The sequence below is a fragment of the Fukomys damarensis genome, unplaced genomic scaffold, assembly GCF_012274545.1.
Source record: "Fukomys damarensis isolate Sample0158 unplaced genomic scaffold, DMR_v1.0_HiC HiC_scaffold_37, whole genome shotgun sequence".
In the NCBI taxonomy this organism is placed as follows: Eukaryota; Metazoa; Chordata; class Mammalia; order Rodentia; family Bathyergidae; genus Fukomys; species Fukomys damarensis.
In genome coordinates this window covers 69710965-69727122 of record NW_022900949.1, presented here as the reverse complement: position 1 = coordinate 69727122, position 16158 = coordinate 69710965, and positions in this window count along the sequence as shown.

Here is a 16158-nt window from a genome sequence, read left to right as displayed (position 1 = left end):
TGAGGAATAAGAAGATGTAGTGAGTTATCTGTACCTATGTAGGTTTAAAGATACCTGAATCTATCTTATTTTGCATATACCTGGTTTATGGAGGATAAAGTTAAGAATACTTATCTTTCTAGAAAGTTTTATAAAACATGGAGAAATTTATGTAGATGAGTAATCACAGCTACACTATGACTTCTATCCAAGAGAAACTTTTATTTCTAAACAAGTGAAACAAATCTAATTTTCTAATATGTAAATGAAAATGATTACCCAAAATCTCCCCTTCTTTAACTCAGTGATGTGTATTTCCTAGGAAAAAAAATCTGTATCAAACAGCGTATAACTTCAAAAGAAGAGAGCCTGTGTATGCTTGAGGGGGGGAAAAGTGTAACCTCTTGCTGGGACAAAAAATTAAACTGGCATCAGACAGATGAAAAGGAGACAAGCACACATTTTGTTTGTAATATTTTAAATGTATCTGGGGGTTCTAACTTGAAGGCCTGAAGAAACAGAACTGAAAATTTTTGTATTAGTTCAGAGAAAGACTAGTAAATTATAAAATATGAGATGACAAAGGAGTTTGGGCTGTCACAATTGACTGTAAAAAATGACAGGGAAAAGAAGGATTCATTTAATAAGATTTATTTAATAAATTTCTCTTGATCTCAGCTCCCACCTCTGGAGATAAGCAAGGGGACCTTTTTCATAGAGGGAAAAGGAAAGTCAGAGTGCCCTTTCTACATCTGTTTTTCAAATTCCTTTATTTTAAGGCTCATGTTTCCTCTTAAAAATACATATAAATTTAATTTGCAATATACAGTCACATTCATTGTAAATTAATTTTAATTGACACCTCAAATAATATGCTTACTGGCTACTGTCATGGTTTGATACATGTGTATATTGTGTAATATTAAAATCAACATAAACATGCGTAAATTTCAAACATTTATCATTTCTTCCTGGTAAAATGCTCTAAATCTTTTCTCCTATTTCTTTTGAAATATACCATACATGTTATTATCTTAAGTCACTTCACTGAGCAATGGAACACTGGAATTTATTTCTCTTATCTAAGTATAACAGCACTTGTTGAAATAATAAAAATTTGTTACAATTGAGAAGAATGAATTGTTCACTAACACGTGCAGGTGGGTCCAGGGCTTTCAACACTGACCACATCCACTGCGAGAGAAGCAGCCCAGGATGTACGAAGTCCTGCAGATCGGGAAGCTCAGCAACACAATACCAGCATTTGTTCTAATTCTTGTTCTGAAGTCTCTGAGTACTTCTACGATTGAAAATATATTGAAAACTTTATTTAATCTCTGTTTTGCTTGATAAAAATCCTTCTAGGTCCAGAATCATGTATCCTTTCCGCAGCTACAACACATTCTCTAATCCCACAACAAGGAATAAGTGTACTTTCTCCTGAAGACTTAGTGGACTTACCAAGATTATAAAATGTAGGCGAATGGATTGAGGAACGCCAAGTAAGGAAATCAGCGTTTACTGAATGTCTATGATCTGCTAGCACATTCCTAAATTCTCCTTTCACGCTGGATCAATTCTGTAAGATTTCTGTTGTTATTTTCAAATGAGGACATATAAGCTAGATAACACAGAATAATCTGTCTGACTGCAAAGGTGAACGCTGCAAAGGTAGTTACAAATTTGAGATGTTTAGTTTAAAAATTCATAATTTTTATTTTGACCAATTCAGTTCTCTGGCCCTTAGATCATTTATCTGGCATAAAGAAAGAAAAATAAGTGGACCCACTTTCTCTAAAATAGAAATGTTAATCAGTACGGATATTGATTTTTATAGTTCACTCTGTTATTTCAATGGATTCATTTTGCAAGTTCATTTTTAATTATTTGCAACATTTTTCTCAGAAATGTTTCTCACACATCAAAAAGTAGCCTATAAACAATAATAAAAATATAGAATGCTTAACAACCATTAGCCACCGGCTCTTCGGCAAGCCTCAGAATTATCAGAAGAGTCTCTAAATCTACACATGCAGCTTCAATTGTCTACAGGTTGGATAATGTGTCTCATGGAAATATATTAATTTTTACTTTATTTTTTAAATGAATGAAGAGTATATTCCCAGTCACAAACACAAAGTTTAAGAAATGTTTCACTAAATTCAGACTTGAGTAATTTTTCACTCAATGAACACTTAAAGTACTACCAATTACACAGACAAAAAATAATTGTCTTTTATTTCAGAAAGTGGTTTTAGTGCTTGTAAAGGTTGGGAACTCCTAGACTTTAAAAAAAAAAAGTTCTATGTGGTTTTTGGAAATAAACTAAATTTACTTTTGTACTACGGTGCATTTTATCTCTCTCTGGAAACATTTTGAAGTACATGGTGGATTTAATCCCATTAATCATTGGAACTATGATGAGTGGTTCAATATCTGATTTTCATCATCAGCTGTTGAAGCTGTAAGATATTATTGCCTTATAGGGACATCTGCTGGTAGATAAATAAAGGTCTGGAAAAATAAAATACTGCCTGCTCAGTGTTTACCAGCCCCTTGCTCTGAGGCTGCAGTCTCCCATACATCTGCTGCAGAGAGTGCATGGCTGTTAAAATTCTAAATATTGTATCATTTCATGGTCCAACTATTCCCAAGTGACATAAAACTTGCCTGCATTATACACATGCCTTGTTCCCACAGCAAATTCACACATGTATTTAATTTTTTTTAACAGACTGACTATTTATTATCCTGGAGGCCTCAGGATTTCTGGAAACTCGTGTATTCTGGCGCAGAAGGCATGAAAATGTCAATACTTGGAACACAGAGATTCTCCACAATAACCTGTCACCTGCTCAGTTACTTGCCTTGGATTTCCAGAACAGCACAACCTTTGAAACATGTGAGAAGAAAATAAATTTTAAAAGGCCACTCTTTTCAGTTCCCAAATTGGAAAACCAAAATAATTTTAAATTGATAATGTTACGATTTGTTTTTAATTCAGGTCTTTGATATCTTCGTGACAGGAAAAAGAGTATCTTAATTTTATTACTAAACTGAAATGTTCATCTTCCATTCAGCTACAAAAGATATTTCACTAATAACTAGTTGCAGTGGATTAATCACCTCTTACTTTAAAAATGACTACCTGATGAAAATAGAGGAACCAAGAGTATTTCTACTAACCTTAACCATCACTAAAAGAATGAAATCATTTATTTTCATTTGGTGTTTTATTGAACAAGGCTTACCTTTCTACTCCATCTTTGGAAAAACAGCAGCGTGTTAAATCATATATTATAGACTTAGAATTAAATTGCCCATAAAAGTCAATATTGCCAACAGTACGGTATAGCAGCTTATTCATGCCACTACTTTAAACTCACCACACACTAATGTGCTAATGTGTTGGAAAATAAAGAATCATCATGTGCCTTCCCAGAGGTTTTTCTCCTATTATTTATATACATCTTTTAAAGTGACTAGAAGACTGTTTCATCAGCTAAGGCATTTCCTGCCAAAAGAAACAATATAATTAACTAATTACAACTAAATAATAGTATTGCGTATTTTGACAAGTTAACATACATTCTGTTAGAAGTTGAAAGCTCAAGGGAGAGAATAACAAAAGCAGTACACTCAAAAAATCCTCTAATGCCAATATGAAAAAGACGCTTTGAGGATTTTCAACACTGTGTATCTTTATTTTTCACACTTTCCCCATTGTATAAAAAGCATGTGAATTTGCATAAGCTTTCTAAACTAATTCAGCTTGTTTTTAGTTGATTTTATCTGATCATAAATCATAGAATCTACTGATATACACAGTTTCAACATGCTGAAATCATCAATGTTGGTCATTTTTCTCTTTGCCAATGAAGCAGCAAGACACATGGTAACTCTCAGAGGTGAAAAGAACAAAGAAAAGCAAGTTGTGAGACAAAAACTAGTGTTTTCAAATGTTCATTCAAAGAAACTAAAAAGCAAGACACAAAGATAAGCCTGAAATGGTATATTGTCTACATTGTTTCTGAAAATCTTCCCTCCTTACCTGAAAAATATTAGAAGGAGGAATAGAAAACTAAATAATTCATTTTCCTTATTTCTTAAACAATGACTCTTATGAAATCTTTTTTGCTACATTATTGTGTCGTACTGTTTCTAATCTCTTCCTATGCATTCTATCAATATTCTTTTGAAAAAAAGTGAAAGCAGCAAATTGTTTTCCAAACCCTTCAGTAAGTGAATAAAAGAACAATTAAAAATTGTTTCACTTCTTTTGTGTGCACTTCTGATGTGACCACAAGTGAAGTATTAATCCAACATGAATACAAAGTATAAAATGTCTAGGATTTTTTTATTTCCTTTTGTAGCTGACAAACATTTTCCACCTAATTGTACTATCATGAAATTTAATTTGAAAATATTTTTAGAATTGTCCAATTTGCTGCAAAAATGAGAAAACAAAGTAGGCATATCCAAGACAATTGAGAAATTTTGCAATGAACATTGAGAACAAATTTCAATATAATAAAATTATAAGTCATTTAAGATATTTTCTTTTTAGGGGCTAAAGTTGTAGGGAAAGTGGGAAGGGTAGGGGAAAGCAAATAAGAGAAAAGAAAAGAATATGTGAAAATGATAAAATGGAGATAAAGTGTTTGTAAAGGAGGAGGGAAAGAGGGGGCAAAGGGATGGCAGGGACAAGGGGAAAAAATGAGAACCAAGACCTGTCATGTAAAGGTACAAGATCCCAATGATGAATGTAACTGTACTGTATACCTAAAATGTACCAATAAATTCAATGAGGAAATAAATAAATAAATATATAAACATAAAAAATATTTTCTTTTTGCAGCATGTGTATGGACTAATAACATTTCTTTTAAATATGTCTGTGTATTTTATTGTCTGATACAAATGAATTATTGCTTACCATAGCCAAAAGGAAAAAAAACAATATTGAAATCAGAAGGTAGAATGCCATCCATACCTTAAAACATCGTACTAGTATTACTAACCACAAAAAAAAATTTACAAAAAAATTTAAATTATTTACCTTTCTAGTTCAGCACAAATGTTCTACAGCTAATTATCATGAGATATTGCCTGGAAATTAACCAGTCATGTTGTGCTTCTATCTCCAGATTTACAATTAGTAATGCTATTAATGTGGTTCCTGTACTTAGCGTTACTAATTATATTGCTATGAACTAATGGTGTTAAAAATAGCAATAGCCATCAACTACCAATTAATGCTTAATGAGAGCATATAAACCTTGGCATTGTAATGAATTTTTAAATTATTGTTGCTTGTGTTTCCTTTGTAATCGTGCAAAAGTGGGTGTAACCAGTAACTAATGAAGTAGGGCATTGATTGAAAGCATAGTTACCAAATCATTGCAGGAAAAATCAGAAACAGTGAATGGCTCCTTGAAGAAATATATACATTTCTATTGTACATACTCTATTTTGGGCTCAGAATTCAACATATGGGTTTGGCAGCAGATTCCTTTCTGGTTACATAACATAAAATTTTGAAGAAATTTTGTAAATATATTTCAAATTAAAAAATCAAAATTTCAAAATGTTGGACTTTTCTGCTGCCACCTGATTCATAAGAGCAAGATCCCAAGTTCGATCCCCAGTACCAAAAAAAAAAAAAAGTTGGATGATGAGTATTTATGCAAAAAATTAGTCAACAAATTATTGCTCTTGGAATTTATATAAGGTGGCATATCTCAGAAATTCAAATACAAGTTTAAATTTTCATGTATTAGCTAGTTTAAGATACGTTATGCTGCAGTAACAAACATCTATTAATAGCTTAACATGCAGAGATTTAGTACTTGCTTACAGCAGAGTTCAACCCAGTCATCCAGGGACTACTACTCACTTCAATTACTCAGGAAGGAATGCAAGAAACTTTCTTTCTTCTCACATGTTTACATTATCTACAGAAGGAACTTGGAAAATTGTGTCTGGTCTATTACCTCATATAGAGGTGACACATTACTTTGTATCACGTTTTGAAAACAAAACATACAAAAACAACAACAAAGAAAACTAGAGTTAAATAACTGTGTCTAAGTTTAAAGTGAATGAGAATGAAATCCAAAAGGAGAAGTGAATACTAATGAGCAAAGGCTTATGTTTTAGTATTTTCACACTGTGTCAATGACCATAGCAAGAAGACGTCTAAAATAGAGAAATTTCCTTGAAGCACTAACATATCTTTGTAAGTCTCCAGAAATAAGTTCTTTGATTTTTGTCACGGAAACAGAACAAAAAAACAAATAACTAGGTACTGGTATTTCCCCAGTGGCACACAGTATTAGCCATATATTCCGTGCAAATTTATCTTTTCGATTTGTACTTTAATATTTATTTTGTCAGCAGTTTTTTCAATGTTTTGTCCTAGTCAAAACCATAGTAGACTTCAATAATTAGGAAAGAACAAAATATAATTAGGAGAAAATAGAATGGAGAAAGAAAAAGGAAAAATTTAGCCCAAAAAATGATGTGCTAAAAGAATGAGCTGCTTATATACATGCAGGTGTTATTTTCAAATCAGCACAAAGATATGCTTAAGACACCTGCACTAACACTGGAAATCAAACACTATCAAAGTGTTGGATATCAGAATCTGCATTCCAACCTACAATTATGAAAGTGTTCAGGATTTTTGGCAAAACATGGAAATAGAACACTTTAGTATATCAATTATTTTGTGGTAAAAGCACTCAAAAACAGCAAATAAAGGGCAAGGCTTTTTAAAAAATTGCTCTTATCTGCCTAAAGACAGATCCTTGAAAAGTATCAGTCATAAATCCTCTACCCAGGAGTTTCACCAACGTAGGAAGACTGACTCTTATTACAGAAATGGAAACTAGAAGTTGACACCACTTCGACAAACTTGATCACATGCTATGATAGCTCCCATCTATTCTTCAAAGAGACCATTTAACTTACAAATAAATTTCTTTCCTTTAAATAACTTACATCTTCCTTCCTTTTTCACATTAAAACTATATAAGCTCTCAAATCTCAAAGTTTAAGGAGATAATAATTGTTTCCCTAAAATGCCTGTCTATATAATGTTGAAAATTAATATAGTTACATATCTTTTCTCCTGTTAGTCTACCTGTTGTTAGCTTTTTTCATAGGTTCAACTCTGAAAACAAAGTAAACCTAGAAAAAACAATGTATTTCTCCCCCTATGGAAAATGAAAAAAGACACAACCATATATATATAAATTTTTTTTTAATTACAAGGATAAAATATAACATCAAGAGTAAAATAATGAAAACCACATCTTCTTTATCCAGTCTCCAACTGATAGGCAATTGGGTTGTTTCCAATTTTTAGCTATTGCAAACTGTGCCACAATAAAAAAGTGGGAAAAAACGTCTTTGTAAATAGGGGAGGGGGTAAAGGGAGGGAAGGGGTATGGGGAAAAATGAGAACCAAGACCTGTTATGTAAAGGTACAAGATCCCAGTGATGCACGTAACTGTACTGTGTACCTAAAATGTACCAATAAACTCAATGAGGAAAAAAAGTAACGTAATGATATGCATCATGGCCAAAGGCTGCCTCACAGCAAGGGGTCCAGAGAAGTCCAGGTTACCTTCCACTTGTCCTTTTCCTTCTGATCTTCCAACACCTCAGAAACAGCAGCCTAAAATAAGTCTTGTTTGGGTCTTATTCTGCACTTGTCAGGTAGCACTACTATATTGCCAGCCCAGATGGCAGAGTTGATTGGCATCGCACCCAAACTAGGTACAAACCACCAATCATGCTGTTGTCAATGGCCCATACTGTTGAGACAATAAAAGCTGTTCTGAAACTTGTATTGAAAGTATGGTTACAACACAACATTTTTATTTCTTGTCTCCTGCCACTGGCCAGTGGCATTAAGGTATATCTCTTATAAAGCAGTTCAGGGCAACCCCAAGTCAGTCAGAAGTAGCCCTTACAATATAACATTCAAGCAGACTTCACAAAAGGCTAAGGATGTAAATTTAGGACATCTATGGATCAGTTCACAGTATCATTTTTGAACTGCTCTGCCCCATTCTAGTACTCTAAAACTTAATGATCGTGCTGATACAACAACACTCAGGTGGATATGTTTTGACCATGCTTTCTTTTCCAGTTACTATTTCTGTATGCATCACACTGCCCAACAACTCAGAAGATTAAGACATCAATTTCATTCATTTGCTGACTTGATACTTCCAGAATTTAGAAAGAGTATATTACAGTGGAGTATCTGTTCTACTACATCCGGGCATCAGTGAGAAGGACACAAAAGCTCCATCATTCTCATGTCTGATGGTTAATGCTGCCTGTCAGTCAGGAGCTTGCTATGCTCAGCCAGAACTCGATGAAGAATACCTACCCCTCCCTCCATAGTCGTTTCTTTACACCAGACATCCTGAAAATTCTTCTATGGCACCTCAGGGCTTCAAAGGCGAGTGTTCCAAGAGACAGAATGCAAAAGTTCCATATTGCCTAAGTTTTGGAAACTGGTCATAATTTCTGATGGGTTCCATTGGTCAAGCAATCTCAGAGCCAAAATACCACAGGCAGGAGAGAGACATCATAGCGCTGCTGGGGGAATGTAAAACATTTGGGGCTATGTTTTAAAACCGGGACACCTTCCAATAATAAAATATTTTCAGTATTTGGCTTCTAATCTTCATCTTGTCTTCTGTTCCTCTAGATATCTACTATAAATCAGTATGCTTGCTTTATTTAAAGGTTTGCAATTAGAGTTTTCCTAAGCATTTGTGCCATCCCTTTTTATAAACTCCTGAGTCCAAAGATTGGACGGCTGATGAGAGGATGGCAACCTCTACTATAGAACTAGCAAAAGTTTCTAAAATTACTGAAACAAGACTGAAAGTCAAACTTGGGGATTCATAACTCCTGAAAATTTATTTAGTTTATATAAATTATTTTCTAGACAAAGTACAGAAACATTTTCAATGATCTTGACTTCTTTTATCTAATAGCATACACAGAGGCGAGACAAATGATACACATGTATTTTGTGGCAATGATTATTATTAAACAGAACTAAAAATGGTCAATGAGTCTTATATTTTTTAATGTATATGATAAAATAAGCTGGCTCCATCAAAAAAGCATTAAAATAATAAAGATAGAAGTATTTATTTCATGCAGCTACAGCTAGGGATTAAAGCTTTTAATTATATTTTCAAAATTTTCCTGACATTGGAATTTTCTACAATTGGGGAAAGGACATTGTAGTTAAAAATCTCATCATGACCTACACTTTTACATAGAAATCTTTCCATTTCCTGTATGGAATGAAAGTTTTCTGAGGGTAGTGTCTGTCTCCTCTCTGACTTCCATGATTCAGTCCAATGAACACTTGGCTAAAAGCTGCTCAATATTTTTTTTTTTCACACTTAGTGTTGATTACCTTCAACTCTTAGCATTTGGCTCCTGTGATGTTCCACCCAGATAAAGAACACTACTCCAGGGACAAGGTTATATGTTTATTTTTCTTTTAATTGAAATGTGAATCTATCCTTTTCAGACAGAAGAAAACAGCATACTTTTGTGAATGATATTGATAATGCAACAATGAAATGCTGAGATAGGACACCTTAAAATAAGCTATCAAACTTTGGGAGTGGGAGGAAATAATCTACATAAGCAAACAAAAAATATCAAAAACTTCAGAGAAAATTCCACAAAAGTAAAATATGGAATTTGTAAAAACAAAACAAAACTACAAAATTTCATTAATGAGCATAAATAATAGGTATAGATATACATATGTACAGAGCTGTGACCCTTAGTTGTGAGATGTCTCCTGGACTTGAGTAATTACTACCTAGCAGATTAATAAAATTCTGGGTGTGTGTGTGGATGGCTAACATGTAGGCTAAGAAATTGAAAGGGAAGACCCACTCCAGATGTGGGTGCCACCAACCAATAGGCTTGTACCCTGGATGGAATAAAAAAAGAAAGAAGTGACTTTCTTTGCAGGAGGTCCAGTCTTTACATCAACTTTGGACTTTGGTCTACAATTTCCTCAGCCTTCCAGTGCAGACTCTGGCTTTCTAAAACAGACTCACATTGGTGGTGATTACCATGCACTTCCTGGTCTGAATCCTCAGTTTCCCAGTGTGCAGACAGCCACTGGATAGATTTTTTTCTATCTCTGACTCCACAGATGGCAATTGTGACTCTTTCATCTCTGCCCCTAAGAGCCTAATATATCCCTTGTGTAATTATATATAAATATACATATGCATATATATATGTTTTATATTGATTCTGTTCCTCTACAAACCCTAATGAGAGTATATATATATAGATAGATAGATAGATAGATAGATAGACAACCATATAGATAGATAGATAGATATATGGTTGTCTATCTATATACAATAATGCCAAACAATTTTTATTGACTTGATACAAATAAAATTTATATAAAAAATAGAATACAAATAAATACAGTTTTGAAGAAAATCTTGGAGCATACTATTGGCAGCACCTTAACAAATGTCAAAACTTATGAGAAAGCTATTGCAAAATACTAGTCATGAACATCTAACTAGAAAAATAAATTCCTGAAATCAAATAAAAAATAGTCTCAAACAGAAAAGGATACTTGGGAAAACAGTAAATACTATAAGTAGTATTTTATTTCAGAAGTGTTATAATTAAAACATTTAAAATCTTACCAGAAACCATTGAAATATACCAACTGGAATAAATTTCTAAGTTTTAAGGAAGAAGTTGGGAAAATATGAGGAAATATTTGATTTTAAAATTAAGTAAGTCTTATAACAGCAAATATTTTTAAAATAAGAATAAGTTAAGGAAACTCATAATACGAAATATAAGCATATATGACTCCCTAAGGATTAAAATCACATAGCAACAAATGTCACAAATGAAAATATCTGCAACACATATGATAAAGATTTAGTATTTCTAAAGTGATAAAAAATCAGTTACAAATTGATTCTGAATGCTCTAGTAATCTGGAAAACAGATTTAAGCACAGAGTACTCTTTTTTAACGTATGGAGTTAATAAAAATTAAAAGAATTATATTAGCATTATTGGTAAGAACATGAATTGATAGAACCCTTTTATAAAATATTCTAGCACTGTAAATAAATAAGAAATATATGATTCATTTATCCAGCAAATCACTTCTGAGAATTTGTTCGAGAGAAATAAGAATGTTGCCAACATGGGAGGCAGATGTTTATCATAGCTTTACTTGAATGTCATAATATCATATTGAATTACAACAAAGGCCAGACTGTCCTTTATAAAAGAAGGGTGAGTAGCTACAGAATATTTTGCAATTACCTAAATGGAAGTCAGAGCTCTACATATTGTCTAGCCTGGGAACCCATTTGTTAAGAGAAAAAGTCAGTTCCACACTGTTTTCCCTGATTAATTCCTGTATCTGTTTAACAAAATAAAAAGAGAAAGGGGAAAATGTGGATAAAGTTTGTACAAAATTAAAAATCTAGGGCCGGGGATTTAGCTCAGTGGTTCTGCTGCCTGCCTCACAGGAGCAAGGTCCTGAGTTCGCTCCCCGGTACCCAAATAAACAAATAAACAAACAAACAAACAAACAAATAAAAGTAAAAATCTATGCAGAGAAAATGCATGAGGATTAATTACATTTGAAGGGGTTTGGGACATCAACAAAACAGGCAATTTTTTCTCTTTTTCTTAGTTATTTAATTTTTTTCCCTAAGCATGAATTGCATTGTAATTGCAACAATAAAAAACTTAAAAGAAGTGTCCTTGAATTCAGTTTTAAAAGAAATGTACTGAACACACTGTGTGTTATTCTACCACAGATTCCTCTCAACCTTGACTAAAATTGGGGAGGCTTCAGGGTGTCTTTTTGTTTTTCCATTTTGCAGTTTCAATAATTCCTGAACTTAGAAAATTTTGAATTGCAAAATTTCACAGATACAAAGGGAACTGGCGTTACAAACATTCATGGAGTCACAGAAGTAGCTCATGTGTGTGCCTCAAATTGTCACAGGCGTGCTGCTGTGTGCTTGCCGTGCAGTGCCGTAGTTACTGACTGGAGGAGGGAGGGTAGGTGAGGAGGGTGGAGCTGAAGGCTCATCAGCAATAGGAGATGAAGGACGAGAGGGAATTTTGCTCACACCTGATGCTGATAACACAGATGTTTTGATGGATTCAATCCTGTCTACCCTCTTGAAAAAAAAATGATCCAGAGATGTCTGAGTAGCAGCTCTTCTTTTCTCATCATAGCTGACTATGACTACCCTACCCTCCCTTCTCCAGTCAGTAACTCTCTTCTCGTCAGTTCACTCTGTGCAAACGCCATAGGCCCGTAGTTGTAGTGTACTGTACCACCATTTACTCTAAAAGTGAAAATAGTTGATCTACAATACTTTGTGTGTTTGATTTTTTTATATATATATAAATTTTACATTGTATATTTTTGTCAAAGGTATATAAGACTCACTTTGTCAAACTTTTGAATGAATCCAACTAACATTCTCCTTGGAAAGAACTCATCCCTGCATTGGGGATTTACTTTATAAACTTTTACTTCCTTGTGCATCATAAAGTGGAATGCAGCTGCCTCGGTGTCTGCTTTCCAAATGTATGTGCAAAGGCTACTCTGTCCCGAAGAGTGAAAAGCAAACAGATTGTTTAGGCACATTACCCTAACGCATGTTCTTAATTTGGATTACTGCATGACCTGTAAAAATTATATAGTTTGGGGGTATTCTAGCTTTGTCCCATCTTAGTTTTCAAAACACTACCAACTTCAAGAAAAGCAGAAAATAAAAGTTAATGGAAAAGAAGTCATCTGGAAGGAGAAGTTCCCACAATTAGAAAGTGATTTACTCCCAAATGCCCATAGGAGCATGTGTGTGTCTGTACCTCTTCTTGTGTATTTTTTTCTAGGTTGGTTTTGAATGATCCTCAGATTAAGATGAGGAAAGTCTTTCTCACCCCGTAGGATTCCAGAACAGCCCAAGTATGATCCATAGAACTCCTGGAAATATGTGCTTCTGCTTTCACCATAATTCACATTACAAATTAGACTATTTCATCCAATCCTAAACAGATAGCTCTGCATGACTGAAACAAAATGCCTCATTGCAGAAAATTGTGGGTAGGGAGAGGCATTCACAAGAGCAGATATCTTCATCGTCTTGGGTGCAGAGTGAAGAATGAGGGAAAGCTTAGCTTTCAGTTTCCTGAAGCTGCAAATAGAAGACGATAGAGCAATCAGTTTATTTGTTCCACTGTGGACCTCGCTGAAATAGGTAACCCAAGCCAAATAGTATGAATCATCGTTCAAATCAAGAAGATTTTATAGAGGCCTGGGCTGGGGCCGGCTGAGTGAAGCTTTTGAAGAACTGACGTCGGTTTCACACAGAGGCATAGAACTGACCGAGGAATGTGCTGGGGCTGCTCTGCTCCTCTACCTGGTGGTGGGTGGGCATGTCGTCAGAGTTCACCTACAGCTGGGCAGACTTCTCGGGAGACTGTACAAGGGGGACGGGGTGGGGAGTGCTCCTAGCACAAGACAGCTTCCTCACGTAACACGGATGGTTGCAGAACAGCTCTTTGTCCTGTGGCCACCTCTGTGGCCTACAAAGAAGCTCCTTTCTGGGGCCTGCTGGAGTTAGTGCCCACGGTTCCACTTAATCTCTGCAACTATGTTTTATACCATTAAAGAAATCACGTCATTACAATGTGTCTGTTGGTGTCCTGTTGATCATGGTGCTGCTGCATTTACACAACCATCCATTTGTGAAGAGAACTTCCAAGAACACATAAATGTGCCTTACTTTTTGAACTAAACAAAATGTCTTTGATTTTAAAAAATTGTATTCTTTCTAACTGGCAGAATTCTTATTCTCATGCACATGAGGCAGTAAAATTATAATTACCACTAGGATGACTTTCAAAATATTTAACAGCTACTATGTCCTTGGCATGGATTCCATGGTGCAGATACTATTCACAGACAACTGACACCAGAGAGGAGCAGCCCAGTACCAGTTCATCTAAAACTGTCTGTGAATGAGTACAAAATGGAAAATTACAAAGCACATCAGTAAGGCACTGGCAATGCAAATACTTCTCGGACAGGTGTTTAGATGGCCAAGAGACACTGGTAAAATAAATAACTCAGTGTTTTAAAGATTTGTCTTAGAATTTTCTATATCAATCAAACTGTGCTTGTTTGTTTGTTTGTTTGTTTGGTACTGGAGATCATACTCAGGACCTTGAGCTTGCAAGGCAGGTGGCCGTACCACTGAGCTAAATCCCCAGCATACCACTCAAACTTAAGATGATAAAGAACCCAAGAAAAATACAACAGCATCCAAGTACTTATACATTTCAGCATTGCTAAGCCTATTTTTTGCATGTTTATTTGTATCTCACCTTGTTCATGTAAATTTTGAAAACACTATATCATATGATTACTAAGGACTTCGTTTTGGATGCACAGTCTTGAAAATGTATTATGCCAAAGATAATAAACCTTGAAGTAAATATAATTGTATTACACTGAAAAATGTAGAATGGTAAATAACAAGGATGTGTGGTTTAACTTTACTTATTAGTGGAAGTTTAAGGCTAATTCAAATGATGCTCAGCAACCAAGACTAATAAAATGTCTACAAATATATTATATTCTCACTGAACTGAACCATACCTTCTTTTTCTTTGTTTTATTCCTTTTTCATCCCCTTGCCCTCTCTTTGCTCTACCCTCCCTCTAACTCTTCATCCCCTTCCCTTTTGCAAAGGATCTAGCTCCCTGTTTTCATTATCTGCCTTTAATTTGCTCTATTTATACTTTAGGTTTCTCATATAACAGAAACCATGTGCTATTTAAGCTTGTATGTCTTATTTGTTGTGCTTAACATTATGGTCCCTAGATTCATTCATTTTCCCTAAAAAATGACAGATTTTTCCTTTTTTATGGCAGAGTAGTACTTCATTATGTATAAATGCAATATTTTCTTTATCCATTCATCTCTTGGTGGACATATAGGCCACTTCCAAGATTTAGCTATTATGAATCGTGCTGCTATAAATGTGTATGCATGTATCACTATAATATGCTTTTACTTGAAATGCAATAGCTGGTCTGAATAGAATATCTATCATTAGTTTTTTTGAGGAATCACCATACTGATTTCCACCGTGGATGTACTAGTTTACAGTCTTGCTAATAATAAAGAAGGATTCCTTCTTCCCTACAGCCTTACCTGCATTTATTATTTGATTTCTTGATGGTGGCCTTTGTTTCTGGAATAAGATGGTATCTTAGTATTGTTTTATTTTATTTTTTCCCATTAAGTTTATTGGTACATTTTAGGTATACTATATATTTACATTCATCATTAGGATCTTGTACTTTTACATGATGTATCTTGGTTCTTATTTTTTCCCCATTCCCCTGCCTTCCCTTTTGTTTTAATTTACATTTCTCTGATGGTCAGAGATGTTGAACATTTTTTCATGTATTTGTGGGCCATTTGTAGTTGCTGTTTCTCTGTTTTATCATGTCTAAAAACTATAATTTATAATAGACCTATTAACATTTCTAGTCTCCCATTGTTTTGTAAAATATTATAACTTATTATAGAACTTAGAGTGTTATCTGTAAATGAGTTTTTGACAAATTTAGTTATTAAAATATGATGTGACTCTTCTTAAATATGTTTGACCATTCTTAGTTAAAACATTTCTGTATAAAATTATATGGTTTGTTTAATTATGTGAATATTAAGAGACATAAATGGTACACATTACCAAAATGAGTAGCTTTGACCTGACAACCGTGTTTAAATTACCCTTTGAATTCAAAGATTATTCAAAATAAAATCCATATGTATTATGTGTTACCAAATGTTCATAATCAGAGAGAATGTCATATATTACACTCACATTACATATTTATTTTTCCAGTAGGTCAAATGTAGAAGATTAATACTAATGCAACAAATAGCATCTACACAACAACATGAAAATTTCTATTTTTAATTCTTACAATTTTTATTCCACCAAGTCATCCCCAAGATTATTAATAAGCAGCAAAGTAGACATTCAGAGGACACAACCTTACCTTGCCCACGCTCCAGAGGAAGTGCTAA